This window comes from Dermochelys coriacea, chromosome 7, assembly GCF_009764565.3.
Source record: "Dermochelys coriacea isolate rDerCor1 chromosome 7, rDerCor1.pri.v4, whole genome shotgun sequence".
NCBI lineage: Eukaryota > Metazoa > Chordata > Testudines > Dermochelyidae > Dermochelys > Dermochelys coriacea.
The window spans coordinates 41613285-41630283 of NC_050074.1; the positions used below are offsets into that span (position 1 = coordinate 41613285).

The following is a 16999-nucleotide window of genomic DNA, read 5'->3' on the forward strand; positions in this document are numbered from 1 at the left end:
TTTTCACTTACTTAGACAATTGGCTCCTAAGGGCTCCGTTAGAAGAAGAATTAGAAAAAGACATTCAGATCATTTGTTCTCTGTTTGGAACGCTGGGTCTTTTCATGAACAAAAGAAAGTCCCTTCTGTCTCCATCCCAAAGGATTTCTTTCTTTGGGGCAATCCTCAACTCCAGAAAGGAGAGAGGGCTTTTCTTCTGGAAAAGACGTTTTGAAACTAAGCACCATACAAAAATCCTCAATAGTCCTCTCAGAAGGTAATATATTTTTTGATATTTGTAGTCCTTCTGGTATATGACTCCATGTGCCAAGCTCAGAATGAGGCCAGTTCAACGTTGTCTATTAAAGTGCTTCATACCTAGCATGGATAATATGCTAAAAATTCATCTGCCTCTAATGTAGTGGCTGAAACCACACAAAGTCCACAAAGGAGTTTTGTTCAACCCAGTTCCCCCTACATTAATAGTTACCATAGATGAGCATTAATAGTTACCAAGATAAGAGTAGGGGAGCACATCTCTACAATCTTTTCAGTCAATGTCTTTGAAGCTGCAGAGAACATCTGCTGCACATAAACATGTTAAAACTTAGGGCTTGTCTGTCTGGCTCTCAAAGTGTTCTTCCACAAGTGCAGAATGCAGTAACTTATGTGGCCATAGACAATACATACATAATATTTGCACAAACAGAGAGGAGCTCGTTAGTCTCAATCATGCAATGAGTTCACACTTTGGGACCGTTATATCCTATACAACATTTATCCAATTGCCTTGTGTGTAGAGGAGAACACAATAAGATAGCAGATCAACTGAGCAGGGATTCCTCACAGATGTATGAGTGGTCTCTAAAGGAATCGGTGATTCAAAATATTTTCAACCATCTATTCACCACCCGATCCAATATGAGATGCCCCTGCTTTTGCTCAAGAGTAGATTCAGAAAGTCAATAATTGATACACGTCTTTTTCCTTGATAAAGAAATGGGTCTGATGCATGCATTTCCCCCCACCCTAAAAAGTCCTAAAGAAAATAAGACCGCATTTAGCCAGGGTGATTCTAATTGTTCCAGCCTGGGTGAGGCAACAGGGGACACTGAGTTATTCCTTTTATCCAACAGCAAATACAAGATGCTTCCAATAACAATGGTCTCATTGTCCCAGCAAGAAGGGAAGGTCTTCCACACAGATTCCCAGTCATTACACCTGACAACTTGGACAATAGGCCACTGACAGATTTAGAAAAACTGTGCTCTATTGAAGTGCAGCAAATGCTAATGAACGCTAGAAACTATCTACTAGAAAAAGTTACAATCTTAAGTGGAAAAGATTTGTGTTATGGGTGTGTGATAAAAATGTTGACACAGTTTCAGCTCCTATGTAACTTATTTTAGAATATTTGTTACATTTAAAACCAATGAATTGTCTCTCTCTTCCTTAAAGTTCCATTTAGCAGCCATAGCAGCATTCCATACTCACATTAATGGAAAATTAATTGGTTTTTTTTGCATATGTTGGTGAAAAACTTTTAAACAGCTTATTAAATCTGTACCTATCAGTATAAGACCCTTTAAATGTAGTTTGAGCACAGCTTATGTCTCCCCCATTTGAATCTCTAGTGAGCTGGTCTTTGTTTCATCTTTATTGAAGATAGCTTTAATAATAACAAGCCCTTTGACTAGAAGGGTTAGTGAGCTAGATGCCTTGATGGTGGATTCCCTTATACTACTTTATGAGGACAAAGTGGTTCTTAATCAGTACCCTAAACTCCTTCCTGAAATTATTTCAAAGTTTCATGTAGATCAAAGTATTAATTTATCAATATGCTTTCCAAAACCTGGTACAAATAAAGGGGAAATCTAGGTTACATTCCTTAGATACAAAGAGAGCACTCTGATGTTATCTGAATTTAAAACTTCATATCCTTGCCTAAGTTATTTATTTTGTATGTGGCAAACTCTAAAGGTCTGACCCTTCCAGCACAGTCCCTGTCTAGATGGGTTAAACAATGTATTGAAGAGTGTTACAGAGGAGCTTAACTATCTTCTTCTGTTCATCTTAGAGCCCTAGAACAGTGATTGCATTTGTACTAAACATATTCTTACTGAAATATGCAAAGTGGCTATGTGGCATTTGTGTCACACTTTTATGTTACTTTATGCTTTGGATCTGGCAGATGGGTTTGATGCAAAGTTTGGCAGAGTGGTGCTTTAATCATTGTTTAATGAGGACCCTTCCTCCCTATCTCTCTATACTGCTTGCTAAATTATCCCAAGAATGGGAATATTTAGATGATGCTTGAAGAAGAAATTAAGGTTACCTACTTGTAACCAGAATTCTTCAAGATGGACTCAGCATTTTCTTAAACCCTGCCTGCCTACCTTGCTCCTGTGTAGTCCTAATTTCAGTATTACTTAGTATTCCCGCTTTAGTGGTATAAGAAACTGAGGTGGCAGTGGGCACCATGCCCGCTTCTATAGCCACTTGAACACAGAACACACTTGCATGTTGATAGTGGGGCAGTGCGAAGGGTGCATGAGCATTCTAACAGGCATGGCTATAAGAGAGTTCTATTGTCTCAGCTACACCAGTTGGCGCATCCCAAAAGTATAAATATGCAGAGTCCATCTCGAAGAACTCCAGTTACAAGTAACAAACCTTCATTTATCTTCTTCCATTGTTAATTGCACTCTGTTTTCTTGGTTGCTGGCTTAATTCAACTTATTCATGTTTCCTAGCATTTTATGTGAATTGTTGTTCTTTTAGCTGTTCATCTCATTTGTGGAACCCAATATCTGTTCATAGTGCCCTCTTCTTGAGACCAGGATGGCTCAGGGGAATAGGATACAGAGATGTTCACTTTTAGGTCACCAGCTCAGATCCATCCAACATTGGTAATAACCCCAAAATTGCTCTTTTCTAATCTCTACTGAATAGCCTTCTATAAAAAATAAACTGAAGAATTTAGTTTAGTTCCCAGTGGGTAGTTATCCATATCACAAGTGGTACTAATTAGAGAGTCAAGGTGGGTGAGGTAATATCTTTTATTGAACCAACTTCTTTTGGTGAAACAGACAAGTTTTCTAGCTTACACAGAGCTCTTCTTCAGGTCCTAGAAAGGTACTCAATTAGTGACACTGACAGTTTCAGTAGAGAGCCATAGATTGAATGAGCATGCAGTTAGAATTATTCTCTTAACCCTGTGAAGTAGTTCCTTCGGGAGTTTAGGTATGCTGGGCCTGCATAGAAGGAAGCTTGCACTACAAAACTGTACCTATTTACTGGATAAACAAAGGATTTCAGTCACCATGTTTAATAGTCGAAAACACCTTTCATGAGTATTCTTTTTACTGTAAATTTTTTAAAAAAGATAATTTTCTTGTTTAAGGTTAAAGTCAAAACATCCTTATTTTCTCTAATTTATTAAAATTATTACCTCTGCATGATGTATTAAGCCATTGTTTTAATATTTTTGAAGCCATGTTGGAGTGGCTTTCTATGACAAGATGCTACAGGAACTTGTTGCTGCTGTTACTGTATTTGGGTATGAACTTAATGCACCGTATCTGCTATACAGTTCACTGTAACTACTAACAAAAATAAGTCATTGTGATTTACATAACGTTTCTCAACTGTTCTTGCTGTCCTAGATCTGAGAACTTTTATAGGGTAGTGGTTTTTCCTTCACAAATTCTTTGACTACTTAAATTGTGTGTTGTGAAAACTTTTCAGTGGTTAAACAAAGTTTTTTTATTTTTCCTATATTTTTAACTGCCAAAACTAAAGGCCCTCTTTAGTTATAATTTTCTCATTCTGCTCCTATATTTATGGAATGTGCTGAATATGTAGCTTAAACTTCAAGTCTTTCCACTTCTGGAAGACATCAAATGTTTATACTCTAATTTCAGGGCAGACTGTCTATCCTGTTCTTCCTAATATGTGATCCTTCTGCTGTACAACTCCATGTCCTAAGTCTAGTCAGCTTGCTTCATTTCTTTTATTCTATTATTAATAGAATTCAGTTGCCAGGACTAGGAATGCCACACTGATGTAGCAAATCTTCTATCTTAAGACATTCTAGGACTTATTCTTTTCCCTTTTTACACTATTTTGTTTCATTTGTTTTTATAATAAATGAAAAAAAATCAGTATCAATGTAAATGCCTCCCAGCAGAGTATTAGCATGATACTTCCAGCACACATTTTAAAACAGAATTTAGTAATCTATTGGGTGTTTGTACACTACACACAATTATATGTGTAATAGATTTCTTTTTACTCTAAATTCTGCTTTTTTGCCTGATGTGTTGGTGAAAATGCTCTTTTGATTCCTTACCAATTTGGTAAGGATAGTATTATGTACACATTTCTGTTACTTGTGATGATGATTTATTATGTATTGAGTTTAATATATTGCCATTTTCAAAGGGACTTTACAGACTACAAACTAGGGGTTCAGTCCTCCAATACCCTACTAAAGCAAGTAATTCTTTACTTTACCCATGAGCAATCAATCTTATGGAGTCTGGTGGCATCATTCAATATCATCTTTAAATGCATATATCTAATACGACTTTTTAGCAGCATATTGAATGAAGCAAGGTTCCTTCAATGCAATATTTTTATGTATACACAAATCTTCTTTCACTCTAATATAGGCTCTCAGGGCCACATGCTATGCTGCACAAAATTCATGACTGGTATAGCTGGGAGTGAAGAAGTGGCTCTAAGTCACCTTTCTGCTTCTCCATATCCTGTAGCTGTTGGGGTCTGAAATGGGTCCTGGCATAACTTGGAGCAGCCTGCAATACTGCTCCACCAACTAAGTATCAGATGAAGTGCAGTGCTCTCCAACCCACTATTGACAACTATCCATTTGTGGGTTTCAGGAATAGTCAGCATAAAGTGAGCTATGCTTAAGGAATCCTTACCACAGCCTTAAAGACTGGTGAAATACTTTGCCTCATTTACAGCGCACCATCCACCCTCCACACTAAACAAGTAGGGATCCTATGGAAACAATATGTGATTCTGTAACTAAAGACTGTAATAATGCATGAGCTCCAAGGGCAGAGTTAAAGCTATCATGTTCAATCTTAACTTGGGTATTTTCCTTGGGATGCTTCACTTCGCAATATTAATGTTCTTTAGGCATCATTTAACTCTGTTTAATAACCTACCATACCATGGCATAGTCATGAAAATTTTACTAACTTCATACGTATAGTGGAGGTTGAAGCATAATCTGGATACATTTCCTCATGAAAAGTAACATAGTATTTTACTAGCCCAAAATGCTAAACAATCACAAGATTGAAATAAATAATTTGGGGAATTTTTTTATTGCCTCTGGTTGCAGAGCTCCTTTTTATTTCTTTATTTAATTTATTTAATGAAAGCTGAAATTTTCACCTAATTACCTGATTCCAGGAGCCAGGGCTTTAAGAAAAATACCAAATACCATGAGACTCATCAAATAATGAGTTGGAAACTCTGCTAACAAATAATCAAATCCTTTTTCTTTGTAAATAACTATGAAAAGATAATTTTGTATACAGAGAAATGACTAATTCTCTGTACATTTTGCTGTAAATGTATTTTAGGATTGTAATATATTTGATTCTGCTTTTGTAAACATAATCCTTAAAGATAAAAAAGCTATTCCACATTTGTTTCAGAATACACAGTTTGGTTTTTGTATACACTGATGTATACAAAATTATTGACTAATTCTGAATGTCAAATGCTCTTGCTCCTTTAGAAGAAAATATTTAGTCTGTATTTTTTCCATTTTCTTCTCCTTCAATTGTTGAACCACAGCATCTGAGTCTTTACTGACTATTTAGTAAGTTTCCATGGATAAGGGCTTTTGTTGTCATCAGATACCAAAACTCATATGTTGATCTGGACCCATTAGAATAGCTTTCTTGCTTTTGCTTTTTGTGTAAAATAAATAACTATTGGTTCATTTTTGCAGTTAGGAACAGTCCATAGTAAGGGATATTGTGAAACCAGACCACCCATATGGAGCACTGAGACACATTCTGCCTCTGTAAGGCAATATGCCTTCCAGAATTCCCACCATCTGCTCCTAGGAGGGGAGTAAAAACAGCGGTCGCTGTGCTTTCTAGAATGCAAGTCTACCTAGCTTTCCTGTAGACTTCATGATGGGTGGGAGAGGCTGCTTCTCTTGTTTCCCTCTGCCCCACCCCACCACACACTTGCATGAGAAACAGGAACACTGCTTCTATGTTAACATTTTTTAATTAAAAGTGATACTGCCACATTTGACAAACTCAAATCCTGCTAAATCTTAGATTTTTATAATATGGCTTCCACGATAGGGAGGAAGAGAATTTACTACCCCTTTAAAATGATTCATGCAGTTGTAATAAAATTCCAGCTCATCAGCTGGAGACCCCACTCATAATAAACATCTGAAGAAATGAAACTTTTTTTCCCTATAACAAGTACAGCATCAGCATTTTAAAGGGTTTTGGTACCATTCTGTGGAATCAGCTAATATATAATATATGGCTAAAGTATGAAATTTCAGTTGAGTGTATGCATAACCAGTGGCTGCCACAACCATACACTTGTTATGCGCAGTGTGCATGATTGGCAGCAGGGCCACTTGGGAGGTGGCGGGGAGAGGGGCGGGACAATGCCTGAGCCCAGTCACAACACCTGGAGTGGAGAGCTGGGTTCAGCTCTGCAGGACATAAACTCATGGGTGGGTGAGTGCGGAGTTGTCTTGCTCTCCAACCCAGTGGCAGCTGAGTGAGTGTGGACTCCATGGATGGGGTGTTGTGGCTACAGTTGGGATGGCTTCATGGGGACTGCTAATGATGCCTGGGGTCTTCCCATCTCATGTGGTACATATGTATACATGTTAAAAATTCTGGGGGAGGAGGAGATATGTGCGTAACACATGCTAGCCTTTGAAATCTTGATTACAATATTATCAGGTTTTAATCCTCTGTGGAATAAAGCACTCAATTTTAGAAGTTAAGAAGCTATTTTAATTGACCAGTAATTTAGCATGTGGATATGTGTTTTGGGAGGATTTTTAGTCTATAAAACATGTACCCATTCAGAAACTTTTGTGCACATTTATTTATTTAGACAGGGCTTATTGCCATAGCAAGTTTTCTACGGGCATTGAGTATATTTTAAAAATAAAATATTTTAAAATACACCGAAAAATTACAGTTTAATAATTTAAAAAACCCTAACAAATACTACATGCTGACTGTAATGGCCGGCAGTTAAATCTCTTGCCTAATACTCATCAGTACTGAATAGTATGCAGAAATCAGATTCCATTCTAATCCGACTGCAAACAAAAGTCTGGAATTTTACTGCTTTTTACCTTGTTTAATACCAGAACAGTTGAAATCAGCTGAGGTGCCAGAGTTAACAAACTTCTGAGTTCATCATAAAAGAATTGAAGGAAGGGCATTTTCTGTGAGCATATTCAGCAATCAGTTTACCATACCTTGAATTTGTTGACTTTCAAGCCTGTCCTTGGCTTTTGCTGCACGTAGAGATGAATAGAGAGGTGGTGGGGATGGAGAAGTCATAGGTGCTTTTGGGATTGGGTCTTTTTTTTTTGTGACCTTTAATTTGTAGTAATATTATTCGTGTGCCCAGTGTCTTCTCTGCACACATTTAGAAACTGAAAGAAATAGATGCAACCCTGCATTTGCCCTGAAGTTCAGCAGACTTGGGCATTGACTACTGTGACAGCTTGGATCACAGAAACCCCTTTGGGACTGCCACCTGATGTTCTTTGACGACCTCTGAGTCTGTTTTTCCTGTCTTGTCTGAGACAAACATGCTAGCCTGCTACAAACCCAGACCCAGGTCTGAACTATGTCCCCTAAAAGCTGAGGGCTTAACTGAAAACAGCTTAAGAAGTGTTCCTGTCTCCAGCACTCAGATGCCCAGCTCCCAATGGGGTCCAAACCCCAAATAAATCCTTTTTACTCTGTATTAAGCTTATACAGGGTAAACTCATAGAGTTATCTCACTGATAGAGAGATAGGCATAGTTGTTTGCCCCCCCCGGGGGATTAATACAGATTTTGGGTTAATTAATAAGTAAAAAGTGATTTTATTAGATACAAAAAGTAGAATTTAAGCGGTTCCAAGTAATAGCAGAGAGAACAAAGTGAATTACCAAGCAAAATAAAACAAAACACGCAAATCTAAATCTAATACAGTAAGAAAGTGATTACAGATGAAATCTCACCCTCAGAGATGTTCCAGTAAGCTTCTTTTACAGACTAGGCTCCTTCTAGTCTGGGTCCAGCAATCACTTGCACCGCTGTGGTTACTGTCCTTCATTCCAGTTTCTTTCAGGTATCCTTTGGGGGTGGAGAGGCTATCACTTGAGCCAGCTGAAGACAAAATGGAGGGGCCTCCCAGGGGTTTAAATGGACTCTCTCTTGTGGATGGAGACCCCCTCCTATGCAAAATCCAGCTCCAAGATGGAGTTTTGGAGTCACATGGGCAAGTCACACATCCATGCATGACTCAGTTTTTACAGGCAGGAGCCATTGCCCACATGCTATCTTGAATGTCTCCAGAAAGACGACTTATGTGGATTGGAGTCTTCCAAGAGCCATTGTCAGTTAAGTGCTTCTTGATTGGGCACTTAATTTGCACATTCCTGTCTCAAGAAGCTGACCAAATGCTTTACTAAGGCTACTTTCAAACAAATACACAGCCAATATTCATAACTTCAAATACAAAAATGACACATGCATACAAATAGGATGAGTATATTCAGTAGATCATAACCTTTACAGAGATATTTTACATGGCATATGTAGCATACAACATATTCCAGTTATGTCATATATGCATTCATAAGCATATTTCCATAAAGAATTATGGAGTGCAACGTCACAACTACATAGTGCATTAGTTTGCACCAGAGGGATGTAAATTTTAGTTTGCACTAGCATGTTATGCGCTAACTGGCCTGTATGGACTCTGCTGGCACACACTGAAAGTTTCCTGGTGGATATTGTTGTCGTCCTGCTTCAAACAATACCAAGATAATGCACACTAGAGAATTTTTGGTGTGCTCCAGAAGGGTCCACATGGGACAGTAAGTGTTCAACACACTAGTGTGCACTAGAATTCACTCTATTTTGGTGCAGACACATGGACCATTTTCATAGATTCATAGATACTAAGGTCAGAAGAGATCATTCAGATCGTCTAGTCCGACCTCCTGCACAACGCAGGCCACAGAATCTCACCCACCCACTCCTACGAAAAACCTCACCTATGTCTGAGCTATTGAAGTCCTCAAATCGTGGTTTAAAGACTTCAAGGAGCAGAGAAGCCTCCCTCAAGTGACCCGTGCCCCATGCTACAGAGGAAGGCGAAAAACCTCCAGGGCCTCTTCCAATCTGCCCTGGAGGAAAATTCCTTCCTGACCCCAAATATGGTGATCAGCTAAACCCTGAGCATATGGGCAAGATTCACCAGCCAGATACTACAGAAAATTCTTTCCTGGGTAACTCAGATCCCATCCATCTAATATCCCATCTCAGGGGATTAGGCCTATTTACCCTGAATATTTAAAGATCAACTAATTACCAAAATCCCATTATCCCATCATACCATCTCCTCCATAAACTTATCGAGTAGAATCTTAAAGCCAGATAGATCTTTTGCTCCCACTGCTTCCCTTGGAAGGCTATTCCAAAACTTCACTCCTCTGATGGTTAGACAAGCCTTTGGGCTCTGCCAGAGCAGCAGAGGGAGTGAATACCATGGTTGAGTGCATTCTGCTAATACACAGCATCTCTGCATGTACATCTAAAGATTTTTAGAAAATGCACTTGCAAATTTCCATCACTGCACGGACATTGTCCAGGATTTTTTTGTTAACATTTCCCACTGTTGTTACCACCAGCAGCAGTGTTAATATAGACAGCACTGGCATTCTAAGCTCTAATTGAAGTGTAGCTTGTATGTTACTTGACTTCATATTTAACTAATGTTTAAGGTTGTAATAATTGGTCATGTTTAGTCTAGACAAGAGAAGGCTGAGGGGAGATACAAGTCTTCAAATATGTAAAAGGTAATTATAAAGAGGATGGTTGTGAGTTGTTCTCCATGTCCACTGAGGATAGAAAAAGAAGTAATTCACTTAGTTTTCAGCAAAGGAGATTTAGGTGAGATGTTGGGGAATCTAACTATTAAGCAATGGAAGAGCTTACATAGAAAGGTAGTGGAATTCTTGTCACTGGAGGTTTTTAAGAACGAATTAGACAAACATCTGTCATAGATGGTCTAGCTATATTTAATCCTGCCTCAGCTCAAGGGACTGGATTTGATGACCTCTTGAAGTCCCTTCCAACCCTATGACAAAAGTGAAGTTAAGTAAGGGGTTGTAGGACTTGGTGAGAGTAAGGGAAGATGTTGGCTTGGGAGAGGGTATTGCCTGTAGAAGTGAATTTCCCAATTGACTTCATTTTCTTCCTTCATAATCGCAGAATATAGTCAACCTCAAACCTAGGCTCAGTTTTAGATCATGCAGGGTTTGCTCTTTTATCAGCTTGGTCTTTTCCTATTATAAAATCTTGTGTTTAAGAGTAAAAAAAAATACAGCTAAATATAATAAATTGGTCAAAGTAATGCCTGATATAAATCTGTTTAAAGTATTGGAATTACAGCAGGAGTAAGTTTCTTCTGGTGAGTTTATGCAACTAAGGTGTACTGTAAACTAGTAGTCAAGGGTCATGGTCAGGATTCCATGCTTACCCACTAATTACAGACTAGTGTACATGTAGGTGAAAATGTTCTACATTTTCCTTATATAAATACAGTAAGCTTATTATGTTTCTACAGCCAGGAAAATATATTCCTTGTCCAAACCCATCTGTTTTTGCACTCATAATCTTACAGGCTATGAGTTTAGATAGCATTGGGAAAAAAGGATTTTGGTATGTTACTTGCTGTTTCACTTACATTTTAAAAAGAATTGTATCAAATGAACTACATCATGTATGCTTTTTCCAGTGCCCTTTTCTTATTCTTTGTTAATATCAGCAAAGGTGTTTAACATTTTATGACACTGAATGGTTTGCTGCATTGCTTTGAAGATAATATGATTGCTACAGAATTATTTTTACTGATCTAATTTTTTTAATTGATTAGAGAGCCTCTGAAATGTGCTTTCATTTTTATTTTCAGCTAAGCATCTGTTAGCTCTTTAAGAAAGGATGTTAGGCTCTGATCTTTAATGAAACTCTTATCAAAGAAATACAACGATCTGGTGATGTAATCTTTTTAGTGTTTAACTTAAGTGTAAGTTTCTAAGTCAAATATTTTATGAATGATTTTATGAGTCCAAAATGTTATAAAAAATCTAAAAGACTATTTCTCCCCAGCCTTCGAAAAATACTTTTTCTGAAGAATCTGACACCTCTCCATGTTTGATCTTGTTTTTGATTTCTTTCTCTCATTTTTTTTTAATATGAAATCAATTCGGCTAACTTTGAAACTCCCAGTAGAGCAACTCTTTTGCATAGGGGTCCTGGTCAGTAACATGTAACAAAATGCTTCATTTATCACCAACTGATGAGTAAGAATATCAGCTGCATAATTTTTGACCCAAAAAATCAGACTGATAACCTGTTCTTTTACTGATGAGAAACATAAAGAAATACTCAGATATATTTCCCTCAGTCACGTAACACAGCTTTTTCAGCTCAGTGATAAATAAACAAACAGTTTGAGATCAGGGTTGCTTTTATAGCACTTACAATAAATAGGGCCTTGATGTTGGTTGGAACCTGTGGGTGCTACTATATTACAATTAATATATAATATCCATTTTAGATGTAATTTTTGTTATGTATTTGCTGTGTTGGTGAATTAATGATTTGTTTCAGAAAGCCTCATTGTCATAAAAATAAAGCAAAGGGTAACCACCTTTCTGTATACAGTGATATAAAATCCCTCCTGACCAGAGGCAAAACCCTTTCACCTGTAAAGGGTTAAGAAGCTAAGATAATCTTGCTGGCACCTGACCAAAATGACCAATGAGGAGACAAGATACTTTCAAAACTGGAGGAGGGGAAATAAAGCGTCTGTCTGTTTGTGTGATGCTTTTGCCGGGAACAGATCAGGAATGCAGTCTGAGAACTTTTGTTAGTTAGTAAGTAATCTAGCTAGACATGCATTAGATTTCCTTTTGTTTAGTGACTGGTAAAGTAAGTTGTGCTGAATGGAATGTATATTCCTGGTTTTGTGTCTTTTTGTAACTTAAAGTTTTGCCTAGAGGGATTCTCTATGTTTTGAATCTGATTACCCTGTAAGGTATTTACCATCCTGATTTTACAGAGGTGATTCTTTTACCTTTTCTTTAATTAAAATTCTTCTTTTAAGAACCTGATTGCTTTTTCATTGTTCTTAAGCGCCCAGGGTTTGGGTCTGTGTTCACCTTTACAAATTGGTGAGGATTTTTATCAAGCCTTCTCCAGGAAAGGGGGTGTAGGGTTTGGGGGGATATTTTGGGGGAAGACGTCTCCAAGTGGGTTCTTTCCCCGTTCTTTGTTTAACACGCTTGGTGGTGGGAGCATACGGTTCAAGGACAAGGCAAAGTGTGTACCTTGGGGAAGTTTTTAATCTAAGTTGGTCAGAATAAGCTTAGGGGGTCTTTCATGCAGGTCCCCACATCTGTACCCTAGAGTTCAGAGTGGGGAAGAAACCTTGACACTCATATACATCAAAAGACTGCAGTTAGGTAATACTGAGATTTTGCTTGATCTCTATTTAGGGTTGCCAGGTATCCAGTTTTTAACCAGAACGCCAGGTAAAAAAGGGACCCTGGCAGCTCTGGTCAGCACTGCTGACCGGGCCGTTAAAAGTCCTGTTGGCTGGCTGGCAGGCTACCTACCCGGCTCCATGCAGCTCCTCAGAAGCAACGACATGTCCCTCCGCTCCTAGGCGGAAGGATGGCCAGGGAGCTCTGTGCACCGCCCCACCGCTGGCTCTGCAGCTCCCATTGGTTGGGAACTACAGACAATGGAAGCTGCGGGGGCTACGCCTGCGGGCAAAGGCAGTGAGCGCACACTGTGCAGAGCTGCCTGGCCATGCCTCCACCTAGGAGCCAGGAGGACATGTTGCTGCTTCCAAGGAGTCCCCTGAGGTAAGCGCTGCCCAGAGCCCACACCCCACATACCTTCCTGCATCCCAACGCCCTTCCCCAGTCCCACTCCAGAGCCTGCACTCCCAGTCGGAGCCCACACCCCCTCCCAGTCCCCTGCCCCAGCCCTGCACTCCCTCCCATACCCAGAGACCATCCCAGAGCCTGCACCTCCCCTGCTTCCCAATCCCCTGACTCAACCCGGAGCCCCCACACACACCCTGAACCCCTTGGCTTCACCTCCAGCCTGGAGCCCCCTCCAATACCCCAAACCCCTCCTTCCCTGCCCCAGACCCAAGCCCCCTCCTGCACCCTGAACCCCTCCTTTCTTGCCCCACCTTGGAGCCTATATCCCCAGCCATAGCTCTCACCGCCTCCCGCACCCCAAGCTCGTGTCCTAGCCTGGTGAAAATAAACGGGTGAGTGATGGTTGGGGAGAGCCAGCAACAGAGGGAGGGGGGATGGACTGAGTGGCAGTGGGGCCTTGGGTAAGGGGCCAGGCAGCAGGCAGGGCAAGGGTGTTCGGTTTTGTGCTATTAGAAAGTTGGCAACCCTACTTCTATTTGTCATTTGAAGCTCTGCTTCAAACTGCTTGTCAGTTACCATTAATCACAAGTATCATTTCTGGTTTCCTCATACCAATTGTTTAAATGTGACAGGCAAAAGGCAGAAGAGACTGGAACCAACAGTAGGTTGGCATATTAGCTTCCAAGTGTCCTCGGCTTTGACATCTCTAAATAAATTTTGTAGCCAAGGCTATCTGCAGGGTCAACTCCACTCTAGTGAAGCCAAGATATGATGTTCTAAATAGTGTGTGTATAAAACAAATGGATTATGCCTTATACAATCATCTGACATTTTTAATTTGTGTCTGTGACCTTGGGGTAAGATTGAGAAACCTATTGATTTACTGGATAGAAAGGATATTAAACTGAAAGGAACTGCACTGAATTGTATTTTGCTTGTGGAGCCAATTGTGAGCATACAGTTTAAACAAAATAGGGATTCCAAGAGCCAAAGCCTTTAAGTTTTATAGACTCATGTTAGTATGGGGTAAACCCATAAACTTTCTTGGTGTGTATCCATAGGGAGTACATTTATAGAATTTATTTTGCCGTCAACTCCTGTCTGTCTATCTTTGTAGGGTATATGGTACAGACGCTCCCCGACTTACACAAGTTTGCATTTACAGAAAAAGTCCCATAAGCCAGAAATAGGATTTTCAAGTTGCGGAAATTTTTGCATCATGTACAGGTATATGTTTCCAACCTATGCAAAATTCAAGTTACGCAAGGCTTTCTGGAACGGAACAATTCCGTAAGTCAGGGGGCGTCTGTATTTGAAAATTCCTCTGGATCAGCATAAAAACTACTAACATTTATTACATCATAGACTCCATTTACTGTTGATTGTAAAATGGTCCCTCAGAGTTAGTTGTCAGTGATGTCATACCCATGTCTTTAATTATATGTGCACCATTCTGAGAACATTTTGTGGCAGGCACGTTGCACAGTGATCCTTTGAGAAGGCATTATATTGCTTGCACAACATGCAACCGTGAAGTGTCCTGCTTTGATTATAAATTGTTCCTGTGAAAATATGATCCAAAAATTTTGAGTTTGTATATGACCTAAATGGAAGATAATTTCCATTCTTAATCCACTACTTCAGTTTCCCTTCTTCAAGGCCCCCAAATCCCTGTGATATTTGTTGGAGCTTGATGTCTTTTGTGACATCATGGGGTGCTAGTTTACAGGGCTTACAAATCAATCCATCATTTTTTTGTTTTTCAAGTCATGTATCTTTTTGCAAAGGAAGTCCCTTCATTCTCTTTAAAACCACTTCCCTCCCCTGCCTTACATACACATACTGCATGCCTCTATGCTTATTCATGTGGAGCAGTGCTGAGATGTGTTTCCACCTCCCAAATGGTTCTGAAAGGGAAAAGAGGCATTTCTTCTTTAACTTATGGTCACTATGTGTTCCACATGTGGGTAGACATACCCGTCATACTCCTGAGTCCAGAAGTTCTTCAGGGTAGTGTTTGTTGGCCCACATATGTCAAGTAGCTCTCCTCGTGCTCCCAACCAACAGTATAAGAGCAATGCTGGTCAACATCTCCACAGTTCCTTCTTACCACCTCATGGCCTGAGTCCAAATCATGTCCTCCTTCACTTCGTTGCATAACATATATAGAAAACATATGTAAATGGTAATAGTCTTAGATTAGTAGTGAATATTAAAAAGTTCATAGTATAGTGTAGAATATTTTTTCTTCCCATTTGGGGAACCTCTCCCCCGCTCTGGGACTATGCCCAGAGTCCTGGCATTTAAGAATCACCTCTCCTGCTCTTGATCCGTGTCTCTCAGTGATGAACATCAACACTGCCTGTACTATCTGGGTGAAGTGCATGTTTCTGCAAAGTGCAGTATCTGTTGCTCCTTCCCACCCAAAACTCAAAAGGCCCAGAAGCTTTGCCTGTGGAAGTACCTGGTGGAGAAGGCTATGAGGCCCATCTCCCACCTTGGCCAGGGAGAGCCCGCGTACATCAACCTCAACTGCCTAGCAGTGCCCCTCCAAGAGTCTGCCTTGGAGCATAGCTGTCAACATCTAAATCTAAGGACTCTTCTTCCAGGGTTCCCAATGAGAGTAGAGGGCACTCTCATGGGCATAAGGACAGATCCCCATTGAGGATTGTTCTTAAGGAACATGCTTCCTCACTGAGCAAGTCCAGGTTAGGTGAGACATCACAAGCGGAACCTAAGGATGATTCTGATGAAGACTCCCAGATCCGAGGGCAAGATACATAAAAAGAAAGAGCTGCCAGTTCTGTCGGTCCACCTTGGTACAAGTGTTAGGATAGTTACTTTCCAGTTCTGTTTATGAGTGCTAATCTGGACCTATCATTGATCCATCTAAAGACTGTCCAGTCGCTGTAGCCTCACCAGATGCGTCAGACTTAACTGCAGGAACTCTTTGGACACCAGGAGATACTGAGACTTGTATAACATTGGAAGATATATTCCTCCTTTATCCACAGTCTCCTCTTCTTTCCAGCCCAGCCCTCCTGAGGAATGTCCTTATTCCAGAGGAGGAGCCTACAATAACTGTACCAGGAGCCTTCAAACCTCCAAACATCCAGCAGGAGTGCCCCAGTACTGACGGCACTGCCACTAGCAATGGATTTCCAGACTTGGATGAATCAGAGGAGTTGGCTGCACTGGTATCTTCATAAAGGCAACTGAGCCCCCATAGACTATTGAGAGGTTATGTTTGCCCTTTCACGGGTATGACTCAACAACATGGGACTGTGGGTACCTATTCCCTTGGGATTCCCTGTAACATATAGATCCCTCTTTCTGGCTTTATTGGGGTCTGTGGGATCCTTATGGCAGGCATCTGGACCGTTCTCAGGAGTTGTACTGCTCCTCTCCCTCTCACCAGCCGGTTCCATCGGTGTACAAGAAGGAGGAGTTGGAACTGGATCTGCAGGTATCAGCAGTTCCAAAGGTAGCTTTTCATCATCCTCAGACGAAGCAGTCACTCCTTCTTTGACTGATGACCCTTGCCAGTACCAGGAGCTGTTACAAAGATTAGCCAGTGACCTTCAGATTCCATTACAGGAGGTCTAGGATCTCAACACCGGCTCTTGGACATCTTGTAGCAGCTGGGACTGAGTAAGGTGGCTCTGCTCAGCAATGAGGTGAGACTAGAACCAACTCCAGCTTCCTGTCCCCCTATCCCGAAAAGGGCAGAGACAGAGTATTTTGTTCCTGCAAAAGGGACTGAATTCTTATTCTTCCATCCTGCTCCCAACTCACTGGTGGTACA

General features: G+C 40.3%; 1 protein-coding gene across 2 annotated transcripts in view; it reads left to right on the plus strand.

Annotated features, from left to right (window-relative positions):
- Positions 1-16999, plus strand: part of LOC119859060 (centromere protein P) — a 327648-nt gene that overhangs the window by 244806 nt on the left and 65843 nt on the right. The gene's annotated exons all lie outside the window — the stretch shown is intronic.